Source organism: Rhinatrema bivittatum, chromosome 7 (assembly GCF_901001135.1).
Source record: "Rhinatrema bivittatum chromosome 7, aRhiBiv1.1, whole genome shotgun sequence".
Classification (NCBI taxonomy): domain Eukaryota; kingdom Metazoa; phylum Chordata; class Amphibia; order Gymnophiona; family Rhinatrematidae; genus Rhinatrema; species Rhinatrema bivittatum.
In genome coordinates this window covers 152,268,669-152,293,045 of record NC_042621.1, presented here as the reverse complement: position 1 = coordinate 152,293,045, position 24,377 = coordinate 152,268,669, and the positions used below count along the sequence as shown (strand labels likewise).

The window sequence follows — 24,377 nt, the reverse complement described above, 5'->3', positions numbered from 1 at the left end:
CCCTTAGAGCCCCTTTAACCCCTCCGTCATCTAACGGTCTAACCAACTCCCTCACATATAAACGGTCTAACCAACTCCCTCACATATAAAATCACATCCCTATTATAGTCAATTGTTTGCTTTCTATGTTAAGTACATTTAAAGTAAAAATCCTAGACAGCAGGCATCATGGGACTCTGTTATCACTTCAGCCAGGCAGGATGTAAGCCGATGCAGGTCAATGCTGCTGCCTCTGTGGGATGTGTTGTTCTTTGATCTGCTGATTGAGAAATTAAAATAGTTGGAGTGTACTAGAGCATGGGTGATCCACTTAGAGAAGGCAATCTCTGTGCAGAAGCATGAGATGCAGTAATGGGCAGTAGAGATGTGAATCGTGTGATCGATCGTCTTAACGATCGATTTCGGCTGGGAGGGGGAGGGAATCGGATTGTCGCCGTTTGGGTTTTTTAAATATCGTGAAAATCGTGAAAATCGAAAACCGGCACACTAAAATATCCCTAACACCCACCCCGACCCTTTAAAATAAATCCCCCACCCTCCCGAACTCCCCCAAAATGCCTTAAATTACCTGGGGTCCAGTGGGGGGGAGGGCGGGAAAACCGGCACACTAAAACAACCCTAAAACCCACCCCGACCCTTTAAAATAAATCCCCCACCCTCCCGCCATTTTGCACAACATGGCGCCGGCCGTAGACAACACGATTTGACTGCAGGAGGTCATTCTGGACCCCCGCTGGACTTTTGGCAAGTCTTGTGGGGGTCAGGAGGCCCCCCCCAAGCTGGCCAAAAGTCCCTGGGGGTCCAGCGGGGGTCCAGGAGCGATCTCCTGCTGCGAATCGTTTTTCCGTACGGAAAAACCAAAGGTAGCGCCGGCGCCATTTCTACAAGCACCGGAGGTCCGAGAGTGGAAGATCACAGCGGGACCCTTCCTCTGGACCCCAGGTAATTTAAGGCATTTTGGGGGGGTTCGGGAGGGTGGGGGATTTATTTTAAAGGGTCGGGGTGGGTTTTAGGGTTTTTTTAGTGTGCCGGTTTTCCCGCCCTCCCCTTTCCCCCGATTTACAATTTTTTGACGATAAATCGGGTGAATTGTTATTGTATCGTGGCTCTAACGATTTTTGACGATTTAAAATATATCGGACGATATTTTAAATCGTCAAAAAACGATTCACATCCCTAATGGGCAGAGAAGGCCTTTTGTGGGTTGACCTGCAGGAAGGATGCCTCTTGGGGTACGGGTCCCAGGGTGAGTATTCCATGGGAAATAACACCATGGGGAATAGCTAAGAGGGTATTATCTCCTAGGGGAATAGCCCCTGGAATGTCTGCAGGGAGGGTAGCCCCAGGGGGTGGTGGTGAAGTTCTCTGGAGGGGCAAGGGACCAACAAGAAGCAAGCTTTCTGTATAGATCCCAGTAAACTGAGTATCCTTGCTGTGAACTGTGATATAGGCTATTTAATAACAGCCATTTATGTACAGAAAACCTGGTTTTGTGCATGCAAATGACTTTGATAATCAAGTCCTTAATGCTGTGGGCTCTTATGTTGATGATAATGACTAATAAGTTTGTTTTTACCCTTTAGAATTTTTATATAGTTTTTCTCTTGTTTAAAGTTCAGGAACATGTTTTATTATTTTTCATTTTATGAAATGAATTGTCATTTTTAAAGAAAGAAAGTTGAATGTTCAATAGCTCCCTGCAATATACATAGCTTGCAAGACAGTCAGTTAACATAAAACAAAAGTTTTGCCACTGAGAGAAATTCTTGAGAAACATAACCATGGGTATATTTTGCTTCTACAATAATAAACCAGGTTTTGGGTTATCATTAAAAACACAACAGACAAGCCAAAGGTGCATTGATCATTAGGATAGTTTTAATAAAGAATAATCATGCTTTCATATAAGTATGGACATTGATGAAGAGTGAAAGGGACAGCAATTTTGTTGAATTTGGTCATTTGGAAGCAAAGAAACATACACAGCTGATTTAAATCTCCAACACCCTCTTGTGCTATCTGTAAGTGTAGAGGTTACCATGCACAAGGCTGCAAGGTGATTGCTATTTCAGTGTACCTTCTTCATTTCTTACATTCTTTCACATGGTCATGACCATGGGATGGGTGGTATGGATCTGCAAAAAATACAGGAGAGTGAGTGAATCACATGACAGGAGACTGAGCGAATCATGTGACAATTTTTAATGAAGAAAATAACATTTCTTTGCTCATGCACAATTTGTAAATATCACCAAATGAAATGATTAGCCTTGCTAGATCCTGACTTCCCAATGCCTTATGTCTTAGAGATGGACACTAGTGAAATAATCATTGTGCGTATTTTTGAGGGATATACAGTATAACCCAAAAAAATATGTAGCATTTGGTGGCTTATATGAAATGAGTTGGTGGTGAAAGTCCAGTTCCCATTGTACAGGTGGTGCCCAATCTGGCACTAATTGATATCCTTGTTGCCATTCTCAGAAGAGTGGCTAAACTATGGAACTGCTATGATCACTGGATTACCCCCTACCCAAGAGATGGTCCATCTAGAACAGGGCTGAGGCACATGGCAGGGCAGTGCAGGGGAAGCTTATACTGCCACTGTCTGTGTCGTAGCTCTTCACGGGACAAATACAAGCCTGATTTTCAGTGCTGCCAGTTCATACTTTCAAAGTACTCACAGGTTTTACCACTATGCAGGGAGTTATAAACGTTCCCTCCTAGGCACAAGATTTTAAAATGGCAATCCATTATGTAATGTTTCAATCAAAATCAAGAATTTTGGATATTATATTCCAAACTTTTCCCCAAATCATTGAAGATTATTATAATAAAAAGCATATGTGAAAAAGATCCTTATCTGTGTCATAAGACTAATATGCACTTAATTTCAAGAATACATTTTTAAACAGTTTCAAGGGGGTCAATAAGCTTGATGTACCATAAAATACATCAACTGGGTTATACTGGTGGGAAAGTCATGCTCTTACTCATAGCATCCAATATTTTTTCATGAAACTTCAACATACTGCAATGAAAATGTGTTCCCAAGGTCTCTCCAAACTGATGTTTCTGGGACTCATATCATTTCTGAGTAATTTATAGAAACAGGAGGCAACATGACCTGAAGATTCTGATTTGATACAAACGTGTAGGAGATCAAGCATAGTAAGATATCTAATAATTAAGCAGTAATAAATTTTAAACATTGTCAAAGTTGGACACATTTGAAATACTAGGAGGCAAGAAGGTTAAATTTCAAAGCCAATTCAGGGAAGGATAACATTTTCCCATTTTTTAATAGCTGGGTTTAAAAGAGGCTTTGGTAAGATTTTAGGGAAAAAGTTTATTCAAAATTATTAACCAAGTGGACTCACTTATACCTAGGATTGAGCAACAAGGAAATGAATCTACTCTTTGGGATGACCCAATGACCCACATTGGCCACTGTCAGGACAGAATGCTGAGTTCAATGAACCTTTGGTCTGAACTAGTATGGCAAATTGCTGGAGATTGCCAAAGAGACCAGTTAATACAGCATTTGCTTATCTGGTTTAAGATTAAACCATATAGAAGCTTGAGTGGCAGCCAGCCAAGAGATTTCTAATGTCAATCTCCATGATACATATAGTCCATATATTGAAATATATGTATCATATATTATGGGGATTTGATCTAGTAACACAGGCAATGTCAATCCAAATAATGCATTAAGAGAAATTGGAGCCATCATCACCACACTGAGTCTTTATTACTAACCATTGTGGATAGTGACTTTCTGCTTTCAATTTTGTGACCCATAAAATTCTTTGCTGTATAAAGAAAGCATGATGATAACTTAAACAATGTGGCAACCCCACACTACTTTTTCTTTAGATCTCTTACGTTTACAGAGAGCAATTGTTGCAGGGGGAGTTTCTACAAGAATTATATACTAAATGGTCCACTACAATATAACATTCTTGAGGAAACAAAACTGAAATCATATTTAATATATAATTTATTTGAGCGGCTATAATCATTTTTATAGATTCTAACCTACTCTACCATAAAAGATGCTTAGGTGATATTCAATTAAAGTATCTTTTTGAATATTACATAATTGTATCAGAATTGGTGGAGATAGTAAGTACAATTTCATAGTGAAATAAAATTTCAATCAATTTTAATTTGTTTAAGGTCCATTTACAATTGTAATTGTAAGGAACCTCTGGTTTCCTTACCAGAAGGCATGCACTAATTTACTAGGGAGGTTCAGAGAGAATAATGACAAAAGGGTTGGGTTTAATCCCCCATGTGGGAGCTGTAGATGGTGTGCTCTAGCTGTTGATCATCAGCAGGCACCATCTTAGAAGCATAGGGGCAGATTTTATAAATCTGCGCACACGCGTACTTTTATTCGCGCACCAGGCGCGAACAAGAGTACACGGGATTTTAATAGATACACGCATAGCCACGCGTATCCATTAAAATCCGGGGTCGGCGCGCGCAAGGCTGCCCAAAATCGGCAGCCTGCGCGCGCCAAGCCGTGCAGCCTGCCTCTGTTCCCTCCGAGGTCGCTCCGAAATCGGAGCGGCCTCGGAGGGAACTTTCCTTCCACCCCCCCTGCACCTTCCCTTCCCCTACCTAACCCACCCCCGGGCCCTATGTAACCTCCCCTACCTTTGTGCGCGCCGGGCTGGCTGCCGCGCTCCATGTTCCAGTCCAGGGACTAGTCTGGAGGCCGCGGCCACGCCCCCGGAATGCCCCCGGGCCGAAACCACGCCCCCGGCACCGCCCCCGAAACGCCGCGTCACTCGCGACACCCCCTCTAAACGGCACGTCACTGCCGGCACGCCCCCGACACGCCCCTCCATGCAAGCCCCGGGACTTACGCGCATCCCGGGGCTTGTGCGCGCTGCTGAGCCTATGCAAAATAGGCTCGGCACGCGCAGGGGGGGTTTGGGGTAGGTTTTCGGGGGGTACGCTCGTATCTTACGTGCGTACCCCTTTGAAAATCTACCCCATAGATTTTAGTCTGGATTTTCTGAAGGCAGGAGCTCTCTGTCTCCTATTATTTATTTTTGCTAACATCCTAGAAGGACTGTCTGTTTTTCCCTTTTGTGGGTCAGCTCGTTAATCTGACTTACTTCTAATTGCTTTATGTTCTTTCAATCCACATTTGGATAATTCCCTTGTGTGAACTGTGCACAAAAAGTTGAGGTATCCTGGTGTGAGCTTAAATGAAGGGTAGGGAAGATTCTGGCAGAGTTCTAGTATTCTTCCAGAGGATAGTCCTGTTAGTGACCTGATGCAGAAGAGTTCCAATTTTAAATTAGCTGTTTTTGATCTATCACCTCATTTTGGTGACAAGGAACTTTTTCCTACCTTTCCTATCTCTGTTTTGTTTTTCCCTCTTTTGAGTCAAAGTCTATTTTTGTTACACCTGGAGTTGAGTGCCCTGGGTACCAGGGAATCAATTTCCATTCTATTGGGAAGAGGTGTCTTTAACCTAGGAAGAGCCTGAGGAGTGGAGGTTTTCATCAGAGAAGTGGAGTAACCTGTTCCTAACTAAAGGGAAGGAGCTTAAGGTATCCAAAGACTGTGTTTGCTGCTGACTCAGGTATGCAACACTTGAGAGGAGAGTGCCCATCTGGTTCTTCATAAGGGGATTTAAACTATTTAAGAAGACTTCAGGAAAGGTATGAAAATTTGGACTTGCATTCTGATAAAGCATTGGGTCTGTATTCTGATCACCCCACAGTGGACAGGAGCTGGAATAAAATTGGAGGTTGGAGGGAGGAATAAGCTTTCTTTAAAAGCTGAATAATTGGATAAAGAGGATGTGGATTTCTAAGAAATTTGGCTTTCAGTAAATTAAAAGACTTTACTAGAAGAGTGATGTCCAAATGTATTAATCTTTCTTCTGCCTTATTTGTTCATTGACTTTATTTAATATCTGCATTGAGCGCTGTAAATATTTGTCAGTCATCTAATCAACTATCAGTAAAGAAGTTGGAAACCACTTTGCTTCTCTGTGTTTTTAGATGCAAAGGACTATGATTATTATCAGTGCTGCTTATAAAGGCTCGTTCTATATTAAATGCAAAAAGGCTTTGAAACTATGATTCCCCCATAGGGAGCCCTGGAACTCAGTTGTAAATGCTATCAATGGAGAACTGAAAGCAGTGGCAGTTGTTGCACGCAATGATAGGGAGGATCAACTTGGTGGGGGTGTGGCACTTTATGTCCGGGAGGGTATAGAGTCCAACAGGATAAAGATCATACAAGAGACTAAATGCTCAGTAGAATCTGTATTTATTTATTTATTTATTTTAACATTTTTATATACCGAAATTCATGTAGCAAAGTTACATATCATTTTGGTTTACATTATAACAGAAACAAGCATGTAAGAATGCGATTACATCAAACCGGGAGAATAAACTTGGATCAAGGAACTGGGGAGTAACTTACAAAGATAACGATTAGGTAGTGAGATTCTATAACTGAAACCTGGCTGAGTATCTGGAAGTCATGTTACATGGTGCTTGTTGCACGATATGGTAATGAGATTCTACAACTGGGACCTGTCTAAGTGTATGGGAGATATGTTACATGGTACATATTGCATGGTGCATATTGATGGGCGATTATTGGTATGGGTTAAAAGCTTGTTCGAATAGCCAGGTTTTGAGTCTCTTTTTAAAGGTGATAGGGCAAGGTTCCTTCCGTAGTTCTGGAGGTAGAGAGTTCCATTGCGCAGGGCCTGCTGTGGATAGAGATTGTTTATTTAACAAGGTTTTGATGGGTGGGGCAAGGAGAGTATCTCTATAAGCTGTTCTTGCCGGTCTGGAAGGAATATGTGGTTGTAAAGGGGTATTGAGATCCAGTGGAATGAGATTGTGTATAAATTTGTGAATGATTGTGAGAACTTTGTATGAGATTCTGAATTTGATTGGGAGCCAGTGTAGGTACCTTAAGATTGGGGTAATATGATTTCTTTTGTTAGACTTGGTCAGAATCCTGGCTGAAGCGTTTTGAAGCAGGGAAGGAAACCAGTTTGGCAGTGCAATAATAATGGGAGATTTCAATTACCAAAAGTATATCAGAAGCACCTTGCACATAAGGTAATCCACAAAGTCACAAGTGCAAGTAAAGAGATCAAAGTCCCATTCACTTAATATAGCAATTTATTAACCATGAATAAAGTTCATATATTATTTAATTCGGCAACTCCATATCAGTAGTGACAAGCATATAGTTTTCTATGTCCCCCATAGAAAACTATATGCTTGTCACTACTGATATGGAGTTGCCGAATTAAATAATATATGAACTTTATTCATGGTTAATAAATTGCTATATTAAGTGAATGGGACTTTGATCTCTTTACTTGCACTTGTGACTTTGTAGATTTCAATTACCCCAATATTGACTGGGTAAATGTAACATCAGGACTTGCTAGAGACATAAAGTTCCTGGATGTAATAAATGATTGCTTCATGGAGCAATTGGTTCAGGAACCAACAAGAGAGGGAGCTATTTTAGATTTAATTCTTAGTGGAACGCAAGATTTGGTGAGAGAAGTAACAGTGGTGGGGCCACTTGGCAACAGTGATCATAACATGATCAAATTTAAACTAATAACTGGAAGGGGGACAATAAGTAAATCTGCAGCTCTAACACTAAATTTTAAAAAGGGAAACTGATAAAATGAGAATAAATAGTTAGAAAAAAACTGAAAGGTGCAGCTGCAAAGGTTAAAAGTGTTGAACAGGCATGGACATTGTTTAAAAATACAATCCTAGAGGCGCAGTCCATATGTATTCCGCGCATTAAGAAAGGTGGAAGGAAGGCAAAACGATTACCGTCATGGTTAAAAGGTGAGGTGAAAGAGGCTATTTTAGCCAAAAAAACATCCTTCAAAAATTGGAAGAAGGATCCATCTGAAGAAAATAGGATAAAACATAAGCATTGTCAAGCTAAGTGTAAAACATTGATAAGACAGGCGAAGAGAGAATTTGAAATGAAATTGGCCATAGAGGCAAAAACTCATAATAAAAACTTTTTAAAATATATCCAAAGCAAGAAACCTGTGAGGGAGTCGGTTGGACCATTAGATGACAGGAGGGGTTAAAGCGGCTCTTAGGGAAGAAAAGGCCATTGCAGAAAGACTAAATGAATTCTTTGCCTCCGTGTTTACTAATGAGGATGTTGGGGAGATACCAGTTCCGGAGGTGGTTTTCAGGGGTGATGAATCAGACGAACTGAACGAAATCACTGTGAACCTGGAAGATGTAGTAGGCCAGATTGACAAACTAAAGAGTAGCAAATCACTTGGACCAGATGGTATGCATCCTAGGGTTCTGAAGGAACTAAAAAAAGAAATTTCTGATCTATTAGTTAAAATTTGTAACCTATCATTAAAATCATCCATTGTACCTGAAGACTGGAGGGTGGCCAATGTAACCCCAATATTTAAAAAAGGCTCCAGGGGCGATCCGGGTAACTATAGACCAGTGAGCCTGACTTCAGTGCCGGGAAAAATAGTGGAAACTATTCTCAAGAACAATATTGTAAAGCATATAGAAAGACATGATTTAATGGAACATAGTCAACATGGATTTACCCAAGGGAAGTCTTGCCTAACAAATCTGCTTCATTTTTTTGAAGGGGTTAATAAACATGTGGATAAAGGTGAACCGGTAGATGTAGTGTATTTGGATTTTCAGAAGGTGTATGACAAAGTCCCTCATGAGAGGCTTCTACGAAAACTAAAAAGTCATGGGATAGGAGGCGATGTCCTTTCATGGATTACAAGCTGGTTAAAAGACAGGAAACAGAGAGTAGGATTAAATGGTCAATTTTCTCAGTGGAAAAGGGTAAACAGTGGAGTGCCTCAGGGATATGTACTTGGACCGGTACTTTTCAATATATATATAAATGATCTGGAAAGGAATACGACGAGTGAGGTTATGAAATTTGCAGATGATACAAAATTATTCAGAGTAGTTAAATCACAAGCAGACTGTGATACATTGCAGGAGGACCTTGCAAGACTTGAAGATTGGGCATCCAAATGGCAGATGAAATTTAATGTGGACAAGTGCAAGGTGTTGCATATAGGGAAAAATAACCCTTGCTGTAGTTACACGATGTTAGGTTTCATATTAGGAGCTACCACCCAGGAAAAAGATCTAGGCATCATAGTGGATAATACTTTAAAATCGTCAGCTCAGTGTGCTGCAGCAGTCAAAAAAGCAAAGAGAATGTTAGGAATTATTAGGAAGGGAATGGTTAATAGAACGGAAAATGTCATAATGCCTCTATATCGCTCCATGGTGAGACCACACCTTGAATACTGTGTACAATTCTGGTCGCCGCATCTCAAAAAAGATATAGTTGCGATGGAGAAGGTACAGAGAAGGGCAACCAAAATGATAAAGGGGATGGAACAGCTTCCCTATGAGGAAAGGCTGAAGAAGTTAGGGCTGTTCAGCTTGGAGAAGAGACGGCTGAGGGGGGGGATATGATAGAGGTCTTTAAGATCATGAGAGGTCTTGAACAAGTAGATGTGACTCGGTTATTTTCACTTTCGAATAATAGAAGGACTAGGGGGCATTCCATGAAGTTAGCAAGTAGCACATTTAAGACTAATTGGAGAAAATTCTTTTTCACTCAACGCACAATAAAGCTCTGGAATTTGTTGCCAGAGGATGTGGTTAGTGCAGTTAGTGTAGCTGGGTTCAAAAAAGGTTTGGATAAGTTCTTGGAGGAGAAGTCCATTAATGGCTATTAATCAATTTTACTTAAGGAACAGCCACTGCTATTAATTGCATCAGTAGCATGGGATCTTCTTAGTGTTTGGGTAATTGCCAGGTTCTTGTGGCCTGGTTTTGGCCTCTGTTGGAAACAGGATGCTGGGCTTGATGGACCCTTGGTCTGACCCAGCATGGCAATTTCTTATGTTCTTGTGTTCTGTCCGCGCCCGGCCCGCGCACGGGCCTGCTCACCTCACTAACTCCTCTGCAGGTCACGGGTCGGCCTCCCCAGTGGCTACCGTGAGCTCCTCCAGGACTCGGTGTCCCACGGTGGTGGTCGCTGGGCCTTCCACTGTGCACCAGGCCTCACGCCGGAGTTCGACGTCCTTAGTGGTGTTGGCCACGCCCCTACGCGCATGCGCGCGAGAACCGCCCGGCCTCTTGTAGGGCCAGGGATGGGTCCTAGCTCCCTGGCATGCCCTGATTGAACGTACAATATAAGGACGTTCCTGCCTGCACTTCCTTGCCTTGGCAATCGGGTCGGCACTGTAAATGTACTAGTTTGCGTCTGCGTTCACAGTCTTGTTCCAGTCTTGTTCCAGGATCCTACTGTTCCAACCTTGTTCCAGCATCCTATTGTTCCAGTCCTGTTCCAGTGTCCTCCTATTCCATCATCCTACTGTTCCAGCGTCCTATTGTTCCAGTTCTGTTCTAGCGTCCTTCTGTTCCAGCATCTGTTTATCTCCCCAGGTAGTACCTCCGTACTGACTCTCTGGTACTGACCTCTGCCTGTTCCTTGACCACTCTGCTCACTGCCTGGATCTTGACCTCTGCCTGCTTTGTGACCTCGTCTGACCTCTTGAACCCTGACCCTTGCTTCATTGATTACTCCTTGGACCAATCCTCAGAATTGACCCCGGCTGCCATTGACCATGTCTCTGATTCTGGCTTTTTCCCTTACCTTACCTTGTCATCGCCTACGCTGTACTGGCCTTCCTTGGTTCTCTAGGCCTACAGCCCAGTGACCGACTGCGCTCCCTTGCTGCTCATGGGCACGCCTCTCTACTACCTCTCCGGGAGACCCTGCGAGGCCCACCTAAGTCCAAGCGGCCCGGGTCCCTACGGGCTCCACCCTGGGGGGACCACGGGCTTCCAGTGGTGAAGCTCATCCTAGCCTCTGTCTCCTCCTGTGCTCCGTCCCCTGGGGGAAGGTGCTTCCTGGTCCCTACCAGGGAGCCGTTCCACACTGCTCCAGGACAAGGGTCTACCTCCAAGCGCTAGACGACAGCATTGGTGAGGCAAATTAGTTTTGGAGGGTTTTCAGTTATAGTCAAAAAACAATTTTCCCATCAGGGGGTTTTATTGGTGTTTTTCAGTTATGCAGTAACTAAAAATCAGAAGCCCTTAATATAAACAGATCTTTCTCAACCCTTTGATGTAGGTAAGTATTTTTTTTACATTGAATAAGGTGATCATTTATGCTGAGCAATGCTATAATTTTTAGTAATGAATAATTCTAAGGTAAATGCTGCATTGCCAAATGAATACATTGGACATATGGGGTAATTTTCAAAAGGATGTATGCATATAAACCCTGGTTTATGTAAACTAGTTGCTTTTTGAATATTTTCCAAGGAATGTGCGAGGAAAAGTGCACACATGTCTCGATTATGTGCCTACTTTTTCCCACACTCACAATAGACAATGCATGTTCCATGCTGACAGGGCTCTGTTATGAATGGATGATATTGACTTTGTAAAAAAAAAAAAAAAAGGTTAATCTGAATCTGTGCTATATGAAACGAAATGCATATATTTTTTACAGCACTACATTAAGACATCCAATCATTTCAAAGCACTTCATCATGAAAGTGCTGCAGTTCTTCTGAGTCTCCAAAGGTTTTGGAGGGATTGCTCATTGTGACTCGTACACAAGCAGGATAAAGTAATCCATATGTAGCTCCAAGATCTTTTAGTTCTGCTTGCATCACTACTAGTCAATTCCTACATAGTACAACGGACTTAGCCAAGTCAGTGTTGTGGGAGCGTGCCCTCAGGCCCTGTTAGGAGCTCAGAGATGTGGTCCCATCTAAAGTAGGAAGTGAGCCCTTGGGCCGCGGCATGGCTCAGGGAGGAGCCCCAAGACACACCACAGGAGGTGAGCTGGTACGAGCATGGGTGGAGCAGGAGTGAGGCTGGAGCGAAGACAAAGCAAGGATTATCCGGAACAGGAACAAGTCAGGCTCAGCCCTCCACTGGTCCTACACGCACCAATGAGATCCAGCAATGCAATGCTGATCTCGAGAGTAGCCCTCCGGCCACTCGATAGGAACATGAAAACTCAGACAAAGACTCAGGATACTCGGAGGGTTCAGACGTAGACTTGGATACTCAGATGAAGACTTGGATACTCAGGAGAGTCAGACAAAGACTTGGATACTTGAACAAAGACTCAGGATACTCAGAAGACTCGGGCAAGGATTCAAGATGTTCAGGAGACTCAGACAAAAATTCAAGTTGCTTGGAAGTTTCAGGCAAGGATTCAAGAGTCAGGTGAAAGTACTGGGTGAGAACTACATCGCAGCGCGCCCTACACAGCCGCCCATGGCTGGTCGTGGATCATGCTGAACGCGAAGCAGACTCTAGGAGAAGACGTGGAATGAGACTGGAACATGGCAAAGATTCAGTAGAGGCCTGCATTGGGACGCGCCCTACAAAGCCACCTGTGGCTGGTCGCGGACGATGCTCGAGTGGAGCAGGTTCTGGCAGAGTCTTAGGCATGGACGGAAGCAGGCACAAGGGAACTCCATAGACCGGGAACAAGGCTTTAAAAACAGAAGTCTCCTGGAGGCTTGCGCTGCAGATGAGAAGAAGGCCTTATTCCCCGAGGCGCCCTACACAGCCATCTCATGGGCTGGACACGGACCACGACATGGCACGCCAAGAGAGGTAGACAGACGAGGGACCTGGAAACTGGATGAATAGCTGAAGATGAGATGGATGGAGTCAAGACGGGAATATCGGACATCAGGAACATGGCACCTCAGGACACGGGACATCAGGACATCTGGACATGGAACATCCGGAACATCAGGAACAGAAGACAGGTGAGAAGGGAGTTCCGACGAGGGACAAGACCAGGGACATCAAGGAGACGAAGTTCAGGAACACGAAGAACATAGAACAAAGATCCATCAAGGCACAGGAGCCCACGGAAGACTTAGATTGGAAGGAAGAACATAGACACTGTGCAACCCCGATCCAAAGGCACTGAAGGAAGACAGGCAGGGCCCTTTTATAGGGCTGAAGCAGGAACAGGTGGATGACATCATCAGTGAGAGCTGTGGTGCTTTTCCCACCGCTTGCCTTTTAAATACCGGCGAGAGGCGCACGCCTGCGCCTATGGTGAGTCAAGAGAAGCAGAGGTGCATCGGCAGCATCCCGCCATGTGGGAGGCCCGAGATGGAGTGGCTCCATGCGGCGAAGCAGGAGAAGAAGCACAGGCAGCGGCAGGGACGGCTTCCCTGCCATCCGAGGACCCCGGCAGCGACTCCAGCCGTGAAGACAAAGCAGGAGCGGCAGTGGCGGCCTCAGCCATGGAGGAAGGCTCCCAAAGGCGGCACGGCCTGCTGCGGGATGACGTTGGCAGAGGCCTGGCTGGCCATGTTCAAGGAAGCAGAAAGGTAGGGGGACTTGCCCGCTCCCATCGTGGGTAGGCCCACAACAGTCAGGCATAATAATAATAATATTTTTTTTCTCCTTCCAAGACCAGCAGGGCCTTGAGCTTTGCTGTGGATATTTCCAGTACCTAAGGAGAGTGTAAAAACTTAACAATAATAGGATTAGAATACTGTGCAGTCTTCTGTGTCTGCAGAGGCCTTCATGAGCACATTCAATGTCTAGATCTTTGCAGAACTGTAAGTTGAGCAAATTCAGTAGAAGTTTTTGCAGGAATGATATCATATGTATCTCTTTAGTATTTCCCTACCACCCCAATATATCATTTTGGTTGGATATATCTTTTAAGCCCTGCTGTACTACATTCAATACTTTGACGTTATGTTGTAAATGCAAGACCGCATCTTCCGACCTTCTGACTCAGCCCTCCACTGCCACTTAACTGATTCTTCAAAAGACCTTTGCTAAAAGTTCAGCAGCTTTGACTTAACCTCACAAGTCTCCTCATGGTTAAAAGTGAGCATTTTAAAAAAGAAATAATGCAATTCTTCTATCACCAGGTCAGATGTTGCAATTGCTTCTTGTCTGAAGCCATTTTCTTTGCAGAGCAGTGATGGTGTTAGGAAGAGTTTACCTCTGATGAAATCACAAAAGTAGTTTTGAATTTATTTCCTCTGCCTCCAGACAGAAATGATTGAAATCCAGTCATAAAGATTAGACCCAAAGTTGATATAAATAAGGATGTTTCAGTAGTAATCTTACAAGGGTTCACAAGGAGAAAGTCCTTTATGCAGCCATCAGCTCTGAAGTTTGATAGTGCCCCTGCCCCCAAGAATATATATATTTTTAAAGTGGTTTGGTCATCTTAAAATTTAGAAATATTTGAAATAAAATAGAGCTCTAGAAATGAGGATAAGAGAAATTAAAAGCACCATTATACAGGCATGTTTTTATTTTCAAGAATCTACAGTAACTTGTACGTCAGAGAAGTCTTCTTCATTCTTATGCTTGCTATTAAGTAGAGCAGTGAAGAATATGTCAAGTTTTAAATCACTGGTATTTTATTAAGAGGCCAATGACCTAAGCTGCACAGTTTTAGCTCAGAAGTCATAATTTTAAGTGCAGAACTTTGCGCGAAAGCTTAAAATGTCATCACTTCTGTGAATTTCAGGACATCTTGCATATATTTACACATGTAGGTCTGCATCTATGAAAAACTTCACATGTTAGTACATCAGCCTCCATTTTTTTATAAATTTGTAAGGAATCTTTTGCATCTTTTTTTGTAAACAAATGTTCATGTGTACTCACCCTAATTAGAATACTTGCCAATTATAAAAAAAAAAAAAAGAAAGAATTTGGCATATTTTATTTGGAAGCAAAATAATTCACACTGAGAAGGAAAGATAGTAAGACCTAGAATTGAAAGTTGTCTGGGTTTTGATTTGAGAGTAAAAGGTACTCAAAATGTGATTTCATTTAAGAAAGAAGAAGAGCATACTATATCAGTACCTATACTTTTGAGCTTCTGTTCGAAAAAGAACATGTACTAAAGATGTTGAAGAGTCACTTATAAATTGTTTGTTTAGTAAAACTGATTTCTTTTGAATATGGATTTTTTACATCATTATTAACTTATCAAGTTTGCAATGTTTCATACCTGGTTTAGGATGAGGCCCATGCTGGTCATGCTGCTGCAGAGGGTGGTGGTGGTCAGGTTTGTATGCTAAAAATTGAGAAAAAATACAAACTTTCAATCCAAGCATTAACTATTTTCTCTAGTTTTTAGCTATTCATTGGTATTGTTTACAAAAGGGGTAATTTTGTAACATCATTCATTTTGCTACTGAATTTATTTGCATAAAACTCCTGGTAGCAAAATAGCTTGTGCCATTTACTAAAGTGTACACTAGAGATGCGAATCGTGTGATCGATCGTCTTAACGATCGATTTCGGCTGGGAGGGGGAGGGAATCGGATCGTTGCCGTTTGGGTTTTTTAAAAATCGTGAAAATCAAAAACCGGCACACTAAAACATCCCTAAAACCCACCCCAACCCTTTAAAATAAATCCCCCACCCTCCCGAACCCCCCCAAAATGCCTTAAATTACCTGGGGTCCAGAGGAAGGGTCCCGGTGTGATCTTTTACTCTCGGACCTCCGGTGCTTGTAGAAATGGCGCCGGCGCTACCTTTGCCTTGTCATATGACAGGTCAAAGGTAGCGCCGGTGCCATTTTCTTTTTTGTGCCCCGAGGTCAGGAGCGTAGGAGATCGCTCCCGGACCCCCGCTGGACCCCCAGGGACTTTTGGCCAGCTTGGGGGGGCCTCCTGACCCCCACAAGACTTGCCAAAAGTCCAGCGGGGGTCCGGAACGACCTCCTGCAGTCAAATCGTGTTGTCTATGGCCGGCGCCATTTTGCGCCGCCATTTTGCGCAAAATGGCGCCGGCCGTAGACAACACGATTCGACTGCAGGAGGTCGTTCCGGACCCCTGCTGGACTTTTGGCAAGTCTTGTGGGGGTCAGGAGGCCCCCCCAAGCTGGCCAAAAGTCCCTGGGGGTCCAGCGGGGGTCCAGGAGCGATCTCCTGCCGCGAATCGTTTTTCCGTATGGAAAATCCAAAGGTAGCGCCGGCGCCATTTCTACAAGCACCGGAGGTCCGAGAGTGGAAGATCACAGCGAGACCCTTCCTCTGGACCCCAGGTAATTTAAGGCATTTTGGGGGGGTTTGGGAGGGTGGGGGATTTATTTTAAAGGGTCAGGGTGGGTTTTAGGGTTTTTTTAGTGTGCCGGTTTTTTCGCCCTCCCCCTTCCCCCCGATTTACGATTTTTGACGATAAATCGGGGGAATTGTTGTTGTATCGCGGCTCTAACGATTTTTGACGATTTAAAATATATCGGACGATATTTTAAATCGTCAAAAAATGATTCACATCCCTAGTGTACACAAAGTTTGGCTTCCTGGTGGCCTGGGTCTGATCCCCAGACCTTATCCTATTCATATGGCTGGGGCAAGATCAGGTTGGTGCCATTTTGGAAAATAGCACTGATCAGACCAGGGGCAAGTGTGCACGCAGCCCCAAAATCGGATCCTATACAGAAATTTAAGGTTGAGGGTGGGGCAGAAGGGGGGTCAGGGGTGGAAGCAGGGTAGATGCAGGGGAGACACGGTTTATTGAAATTTAATCTTTCGGGAAGAGGGGTATGGGAAGGGCACAGGGGCCTGGAGCAGATATTTTTTGGATGGAGTTGAAGGTTGAGGTTGCTGGGGTTAGTTGGGAAGGTGGCATCCGGGGATGGGACTCAGAGTTATTTTTTGAACTTTCTGGAAAGAGGCCAGGCCGGGATTCAGGGTTATTTTTCTAACTTTCAGGAGAGAGGGGCCAGGACCGGGGCCATCGCCCTGTGGTCTCTTTTTTTATTTTTAGACTTTGGGAGTTGTTGGGGCCGCCTTGAGTGGTGGTCCTGGGTTGAGCCAGGGCTCAGCCCTGACACCCTTGCAATCTCCTCTTTTGGCTGTGAATTTTTTTTTGTGTTTGCCACTGCTTTAAATGTGAGGCGGGAGTCTCAGGACCCGTGTTAGGTTCCCAAGCCTCTTGTTTCACATTTAACACTTTTGAAATAGGTGGTGTTATTTTTTGCAGCTGACCGCCTTCTTGGTTGGCTGCGGTAAAATATTTGCATAGGATTGCCTATGCATGACCTTCTCTGTATGCATTTACATTATTCATCTATACAAATTGCATTCAAAGAAGGTCATTGTAATAGGGGAGGGAACCTGGTCTGGGACATTCAAAATATCATATGCACTATTTAACATGCATTAGAGCACCACCATAGCTTGACGCATCACCCAGAAAGTTCAGCTCTCTTTAGTACATTGGTGTCTTAGTGTGACATTACACCAGCATCAAAACATAACCAAGACCAAAGGTTATTTGTATTTTGTGATACCCTCAGCTTTTGGAAATCAAGAAAAAAAAACAAATGGAAAGTAAAGAAAATGTGGACTTGCACAGATCTAAATAAAGTCTCAGCATAGAAAAGGAACACGTTTCTAGCCATACAATAAGATGTTTTGTATTGTCATCATTATCTTTTTGGGTTCTCCATAAAAGGTGCAATGCTTTTCAATTGTGACATTGTATTTTCTGCATCTTTGGTAAATGCCATTGAAAAGCCTATTTTTTTTAATTTTCAGTATAGTTTTTGTGCTTTTGATTCCTTTGTATAGTGTTTTAGACTTGTGTGGGCTTTTTTGCAATAATCTCTATGAGGTTTCTTGTGCTGTTTATAAAATGGGAGAAGCATTGTGGATCAGCATGTCAGCTGGTCATGGGTAGGCTGCAATGTATTTCAGCTAGGTGGTTTGTTTGGAAATTGTATTTTGTATATTCTTTTATGTTTTTCTGTGTGTTTGACATTGCCTTAATTTGTAAATCCTGTAGAGGGAGTGTTTATATTGTACCTCGTTTTAAGTGTCTTTTGATCAAGAAAATAAAAATTTAATAATTAAATAAAGCTTGAAAGCAAGGGTCAGACTGTATAGCCCGTGAGAATAAAAGCCATTGAAAACAGTAAGACCAAAACATTTGAGAAGAACCACAAAGATATATTGATTTTCTTTCAGAAACAAAATGGAGACTTGGTGATATATTTATTTAAAATATTTATAATCTGTACTGATCACAGTGTTCCAGGTGGGGGTACAACACTGCACACATAAAACCTAAAATGAGACAATATAAAACTAAACCAAAACTACTCTACCAATAGTGCCTCCTCAAAAATCAAAATAGCATGTTAAACTAGAGACTTTGAAGCTTACATGCTAATTATCAAATGCCTGTTTTAAAAAAAGATACATTTTAACTGATTTCTAAATACTTTGATACTCAGACTCAATTATAGTTTTTCAAAAAATGTGTCCCAGGAACCAAAATAGCCTTATCATGGGTTTCTGCAAGATGTACGGCTCAAATGGAAGGGATATCAAGCAAACCAGACTGAGAGGATCTGAGTGTGCAAGTGGAAGCATAAACACAGAGCATCAAACTCTCCCAAGGGGACCTACTCACGACCACTAAGTAACTTATAGTTACTGCAATTTTATATTTCACTCTCCACTCAATCGAAAGCCAGTGGAGACTATTCAGAGCAGGTGCAATATGATCATGGAGGGCAGTGCCAGCCAGTACCTATATATGTGCAGCTGCATTCTGTGCCACTTGCAGAGATCGTAAAACACTAGATGGAATACCGATGAGTAAAGAGTTCCTATATAAAGAGGTGCAATAATCCAGAACCCCCAAAAAAGCAGAGCTTGTCAAACCAAATGAAACTCCAAACCTCCAAGTAAAAAGGGGAATTTTAAAAGCTCCATCCATGCCAAAACCGGAAGACGTGCGCAAAAGTTGGGCCGGCGCACTCAGAGTTGATTTTAAGAATCGCCCAAGTATGTTCTTATCTCCCACTATGCGCACAAGTAAAAAAGGGAGGGGCATGGGCATAGTCTGGGCAGGGTGTGTACATATTGGCGGAAGGCCAAGTGATGTACACGTAAAAAGGTGCGCGTGGGTGTTCCCTGCCGTGTATCTTTACTATTGCCATGGATGGCGTGTAAGAAATAAAACAAAAAATTCTAGGCTTGTCAGCAGGGTTTTAAGGATTGGTGCTAACAGGGAGAAAGAGAGGCTGTTAAATTAGGGAGGTTTGCCTGTCCTATCCCTAAACTGGGCAAACTGGGAAAGAACTGGGAAAATGATGAATGGCATCAGTGCATGTCCCCTATAAAACTCCCCCACTTACGCAGCATTTGCATGCACATGCTCTCATCCAGGCTGCTTTACAACATGTGCACATTTATGCACGTATGTTATGAAATGGACACATCGCTGGAAGCGAGCCGGCAAACGTGCGCAAATGTTCAAAAGTTACTGTTAAAGGTTTTAGATGCCATAGAATTTGTAGTTTAATAAAAGTAGCTGTTGCCACTGCTTTAACTTGGCTGCGCATTGTTAATCCAGAATCTTGCATCAGTCCCAGAGCTTTGGATAAAATTGGTACCTGACATCTCTCAAAACTAAACATTGATGGTTTATCTATTGATGGTGTTCTTTCCAGAATCAGTGCCTTGGTTGGTGTTTCAGAAATAGATAAACAGAGAATATAGGGGAGACAGTAAGCTTTATGCACTGTTTTCCTGATTAAAGGACTATGGGCCTCATTTTCTAAAGTATGGCAGGCCTGCGATACTTTAGGTAATGAGGGGCGGGGGTCGACCCGGGGGGGCTGTCCTGCGCTAGCCGGCAGCAATCGTACCGCTGCGGTGCGATCGCTGCCGGTTTCCCACCCAATAGCGCCACCATAGAAGGTGTAGCTATTGGGTGCAAACCTGGATGCGACTCCTCCTCTTCCGGGGCTGACTCCGCCCCATCCTGGTATCGCACGCGATAAGGGACGTTTCGCATGCGAAACGTCCCTTATCATGTGTGAGCCACTTGGAAAATGACCCCCTCTGAGACTGATGTACTAAACTGCTCAAAGTTTTGCAAAATCTGCTTTGTGTGTAAGAAAAAGGTAAGCTGTGTGTTTAAATTTCATTTACATACACGATTGCCTCTTTTTACACATGAAGTGGACTTTGCAAACTTTATGGGCTTCGCGGGTAGAAAAGTTTCTTATGTTGTCCGCTACATGTGAAACTTTATTTAAATTCATTATTAATGAGCTGTTGTGATACAAAAACATGCAAAATGGCTGATGAATGCTGAATTCCGCAAATGCCAGTGAATGAAAACAGCTTAGCAGGCTGGTTTTCGCAAACACGATTAACCTCAAAGAGGTGGTGTAATCTTTTTTGGGAAGTTACCCTTATGAAAATGACGTGCACAACTTTTCTACCTGGCTCATTTGCATACGAGTCCCAGCAGACAAGTTACAGTAATGTGTGGAGAATCAGAACCTCTGCACAAAAATACTGCTCGGCTTAGTACTTTGGCCAAATAGGTTCTTAACCAGGAAGACAGTCCATTGTCTCACCCCAGACTCTATGTGCTCTTTTTTATTTGCATTGTTAAAATCACTGTGAATCCCTGAGAGACCAGGAATTATTGTGGATGGGTCCATGTGAAGCTTTTATAGTTTGAGAGTTTCAGTTCTGCAGGCAGGTTTGTAACTTTAGTTTATATGTCACAATTTACCACATACACAAAGTAGAATCCTGAACTTCCTTTATGTAATGTAACAATTCTTCCAGAGATTTTCTAAGAAATGTAATAGACATGCAGAGAATGCTTTGAAATGATCCAACTCTATTTGGAAATCTTACAGATTTGGGCTGAGATATCACTTAAATTTAAATGTGAGCCATTAGGTTTTGCTATTAGCCTTTCAGGGTAATTTTCAAAGAAAATGTAAATATAACATACTATCAGAGCAATTTTCAAAAGCCCCTTTACCCTGGTTAAGCAGGTTGAGCTTAATACACATTGATCGCTACCCACAATAGACCCCTCCTGTTTACCTGATATGTTTAACGGATTTACCTTGGATAATATGTAATGATGATTATATATTTCAAGAAGAAGAAGGAGTTTTTTGGTTAGTTTTTTTAATTTTGTTACTCAGACAAGTTACTGTTAGATGTAAGTTTTTTGTGTGTGTGGATGTGTTACATTGTAACAAGGAGTAATAGTGTTGCTCACATTCTCTGAGTTCACTTAGGGGCGGATTTTAAAAGACCCGCGCGCGCCGGCGCGCCTATTTTGCATAGGCCGCCGGCATGCGTAAAGCCCCGGGACGCGCGTAAGTCCCAGGGCTTTCGAAAAGGGGCGGGAGGGGGCGTGTCTGGGGGCATTCCCGAAACGACGTGGCGTTTCGGGGGCGGGCCCGGGGGTGTGGCGCCGGCCCGGGGGCATGGTCGAGGCCTCTGGACCAGCCCCCGGGACCGGAGGACGGAGCGGGGCTGCCGGCGACGCGCGCAAATTTAGGGGGGGGTTTAGATAGGGCCGGGGGAGTGGGTTAGGTAGGGGAAGGTGGGGGGAGGGCGAAGGAAAGTTCCCTCCGAGGCCACTCTGAAATTGGAGTGGCCTCGGAGGGAACAGGCAGCGCGCGCTGGGCTCGGCGCGCGCAGGTTGCACAAATGTGCACCCCCTTGTGCGCGCCGACCCCGGATCTTATAAAATCCAGTGTACTTTTGTTCGCGCCTGGTGCGCGAACAAAAGTTCATTTTTTCAATTAGTTTGTTTCACAAACTAATTGAACAGTACAGAATAGTCAATAGAGCTACCAGAACTCTCTTTGCTCCCTTAAGAACCAAGAATATATCCCATCTGGAATATTTGCTTTATGCAATTTCAGTTGCGTTAATTCCATGCAAACCATCTCTTCTCTAACGTGATATCCACCCTTTAACCAGACATACCCTATCACCCACAGACATTCTCAAACTTCTTTTGTAGTGTACACTGTATAAAATTATTTGTTTAGTATTTTTACATTTCCTTGTCACCCTCCACACTATCCTCCTTTTCACCTTTAATTCATATGTATCTTATTTTTTCTTTTCCAATTTTGCGAAGATATAATATGCAGAATTAACCATAGCTAGCCACACACAAGTTTGTCTTGGACATAATGTAAATCATAAGAGCAAAGGTCAAATGATTTCCTTGAGTTATTAAAGTTTAAGAGGACAATTACTGTGTCAACATTATTATTTAAGAAATATATTGCTTTTATCTATGGTGTTTGTTGTAAAAATTATCCCCCCAAAAATGGAACAGTACCTTGGAGTAGAAAAAGACAAACCAATTGAAATGATCTATTTGATGTAAAGACTAACCTAGATATCAAGTGAGCACTCATACGAGAGTGACTATCATAAAGAATACACTACCCATGGAGTATGTGACTAACATCTCGAATGTGCAAACTAAGATATAATCTTAAGCCACTTTTTTATAGTTAGTTTTATAAAATTTATATTTTTAGGAGGTATTCCAATATTAGGCATTGCAACTGACAAAAATATCATCTAAAAATGATCCCAACATAGGTCTATGAAATGTGCTGGAAAAATGGGAGGAGATGTTGTGAAAGTTTAAGAAAATTAACAAGGATGTTAAAATCACAAATAAAAGAAGAAAAATAATTTTGTTTTAAAGAACTCTTTGATTGTGTTTAACAATCTGACATCTGAATTACTTTCAGTGTACTAGCAAAGGACCAGGAAATAAATATAACAATTTGCACAACCTGCTTTTCATAATGAGAAGCTGGATTTGTTTTTTATTTTCTGGAAAATTTGAGCTAGTTTTCAATGTTACATTATGTAATGTTCAAACTGCTTGGTATACTTTATACACTTCACTACAATTTCATTTTATTAAAATGGATGGCATAATCTACATACATTTTTAGTGACCCATTAGAATTATTTAAACAACTGAATGCATGCAGCTTTAGATATCATCCTCAAGTTGAAAAGTCCAATAGTTTATAGAGTTGCTAGCAATGACATTATACAGGAATTTATTCAGAGGAAAGTGTTACTTACGATATGGTCCCTCATCTTGCTTGTCAGATAGATCCTGGCAGTGGGGTTTGTGTCCCTGGCAGTGTCCTGAATGACCTTGACCAGACATTGTTGTCTCTGGCACCGTACAGCAAGATCTGCTTCAGGAAGAAGGATTCAAGGAGCGATACTCTGAGGTTTGCTAGTCACTCAGATGCGCTCTTTATATACAGGACTTTATCAGATAAGCCTTTTAGGGCACCAATAGTAGTTCTGGATGAAATTATGGAAACAAAGATTAACAAACAAAAAATGAATAGAAGGTGAGGTGCTTTTATTGGATTAACAATACATTTTTGACTAGATTTCATAAGTTAACTAGTAATTACAATATTCTTTATAGGGTGCAATGCCTGTTTTAACAATGGGTTCTTTCTGAAAGTCAGGGTGTATCTGATGTAGCTAATGTTTATTTAATATAGGAAATATTCCAGTTTATGTCTCTTGAGAGATAACTGGTAATTACAATATGCTTTATAAGGTACAATACCTACTTTAACAATGCAGTTTTTTTCTTAAAGTAAGGGTGGGTCTGATGAACTAGTTTTTTTTGTTTTTTTTTTAGTAGAAAATGCAAACATTGTCTTACAAACTAGTTACAACACCTTGAAAAAGTCATCACACCAATGTACATTTTTCATATTCTGTCTAAAAAAAATTAAAAATTAAAGTAGGAGTTTTTTTTTCAGAGATCTACACAACATACTGTACACTTTCATCACGAATGAACACAATTAGAAATATTCCAAAAGTAATTAAGATTAAGAAAACAAAACAGCTTGATTGCATAAGTCTTCACGTGTACCTGGATAAATTTAGCTGAGTATATCCATGTCAAACTTTAGCCAGGTAACTTGTCTGCTCCCCAGCTTACTGAACATGGACCTCATCATTTTTTGACTTATCTCAGTGCTAGGACAGCAGACCCTCCTCATCTGTTTGCCTTGCATGACTCAGCTGCCTCCCTGCTCTACGTGACTCTGTGCAGGCAGTGTGAACCCCTAATCTTGCCCTAATATTGCTTAAAGGTGAGCAGAAGCTAAGAAATACACTCAGGGTGTCATAAAAAGTTAGATTCCTGGTAGGAATCTACCACTTCTGCCATAAAATACTATAACTTGTTTGCTGCCATTTTTTTCAGCAAGTTTAATGCTCCTGCTTTAGTAATGGCTATAGCATCATCATGTCCCAAAAGGGGTTGAGTGATAGGATGTTGATTCCTGCCCCCCCCCCCAATATTGTAAATGTGGCTCCCTCCCCTTCCATGTCCTTATACAAAAGGAGGCTTTGCTAAGGTCTCAGCTGTTACTGCAGCGGTGGGTCCATTATTGAACAGGGAAAGATACACTTTAAAGGATTTTCAACAGGGATTTTAATA

At 42.3% G+C, this 24,377-nt stretch overlaps 1 long non-coding RNA gene across 1 annotated transcript; it reads right to left on the bottom strand.

Annotated features, from left to right (window-relative positions):
• Positions 1-1,815: 1,815 nt before the first annotated feature.
• LOC115096131 lies at positions 1,816-23,160 on the bottom strand. Its single transcript, XR_003857988.1, has 3 exons — positions 22,982-23,160; positions 15,085-15,150; positions 1,816-2,135 (listed from the first exon to the last, which is right to left on the bottom strand). It is a non-coding gene; the product is annotated as an uncharacterized LOC115096131 (long non-coding RNA).
• Positions 23,161-24,377: the final 1,217 nt, after the last annotated feature.